The sequence below is a fragment of the Hipposideros armiger genome, unplaced genomic scaffold, assembly GCF_001890085.2.
Source record: "Hipposideros armiger isolate ML-2016 unplaced genomic scaffold, ASM189008v1 scaffold_431, whole genome shotgun sequence".
Lineage (NCBI taxonomy): Eukaryota > Metazoa > Chordata > Mammalia > Chiroptera > Hipposideridae > Hipposideros > Hipposideros armiger.
The window spans coordinates 1,597,027-1,598,705 of record NW_017731781.1 but is presented as its reverse complement, the minus strand read 5'-3'; positions in this window follow the sequence as shown (position 1 = coordinate 1,598,705).

Genomic DNA, 1,679 nt, shown 5'->3' with positions numbered 1-1,679 from the left:
TGCTGGGCTGACAGAGGGGGTCTCAGATTAAGAAATATGTGGGAGACATTCGATCTAACCTATGCAGTGTATTGGTTTGTGGGACAATACAAAGGGGCAATTATAGGGAGCACTAAGTTCTGATGGGAAGACAAGGGCAGACCATTGGGAGGCACGAGGAGAAGGCCTGCTCCTAGGAGAAGGAAGTGCTGCAGGAGATGCAAGGATGAGCCCAGACCGTGCCGGGTCAATAAGAGGCAGGAAAAGGCCAGGTGGAAGGACTCTCAGTCCTGCAGGGCCAGCCTCTACTGATTAGAGCCTGAATGTCAGAGCCACGCCCTCTGCGCTCCTAGAATGTCTGCATAACCTTGTTCCCAGTGGTGCCTCACCCCCCTCAGAACGGGCAGCCCAGTCCTTGGAAGGCATATAATCTGAGCAGAACAGGGATCCCTCTCTTTGCTCAAGGGTGGAAGGTCTTAGGTCCACCCTGCCTGGGAAGGCAAAAAAGAGTCAGAGCTGGTCAATGTGCAGAGAAAAGAGCTTTACTGCTCTGGCTCCCACAAGAAATGTTCACACCACAGAATGTCGTTTCAATACCAACTTGGCACCTCCCGCAAAGCCTCTAGACTCTGACTAGGCAGCATCACATGCATCTGTTAACAATTCCCCAGCACAATTAGCTAATTAAGTGGCCCTCTAGTAGTACCCCCGTTCCCACCAGGCTCAGGCAAAACCACTGCATTCCCACTACTTCCCCTGGTAGCCACCCATGCACCCTCCGAGATCTGCAGACCCTCCGAGCTTACTACAGCACAGGCGCAGGGCAGACATTCAACCAGTGTTTGCTGAATTGAAGCAACAAATGAATTCTCAAGTGAGGATTCTCTTTTAGTCTGTCTTCCTGCAGAGTGGAGCCCCCTTTTCCCCTTCGGAGGCTTCCTCTAACAGAAACACCACATTTCACCAGAGCTATTTTAACACTGAACTATCTAACGCTGAGCTATTTCAGCTCTCAGATCTCATCGTCCAGGTTTCTCCTACATAGCTGAAAATTTGCCTGCACAGTCCTCGAGGACAGCCCTCCTGTGGACCCCAGCCAGGGGGACACCCTGCGAAGAGCACAAGCTATGGGCCTGCGATCCTGGGGAGGTCTGCAGCAGCTGGTCTCATGATGTCCAGGACACAAGGAAAGTGTGGTTCCTGGCAGAACAGCTCCTCTTACCATGGGTCCTCACTAGGCTCAGCAGCGATAGCAGTGGCAACAGCCAAGCCTAAAGCAGGAAAAACGTTCAGGCAGCCTGTAGCCCTGAGGACAGGGCACACCACCCTGACAAAAGCCACTCACTGCGTCCTGCACTCTAGAGATGTCCCCTGCGCTCTCAGGTCCGCCATCTCCCTTGGAGATCTGTCTGCACCAGCTGGGGACACAGCTGGCTCCTCCTGGGGCAATGCAGTTGCACAGGGCTCTGCCCTAGTCCTGCCCAGGGCACCAACCCTTTCTGCGGGGCCCTCTCTGGAAGGCCTCGGGCCCAGGTTGGCTCATCCCTTAAAGAACAGAATGTTGGGCTTCCTGTGCATGCCCCAAACACAGAATGATGGGTTCCCTGCGTGTTCCCTAACCTCACAAAGTGGTAGGGTCCAGGGATATTATCTTTTTTTAAAAAAGATTTTTGTTGGGGAATTGGGGAGATGGGAACAGT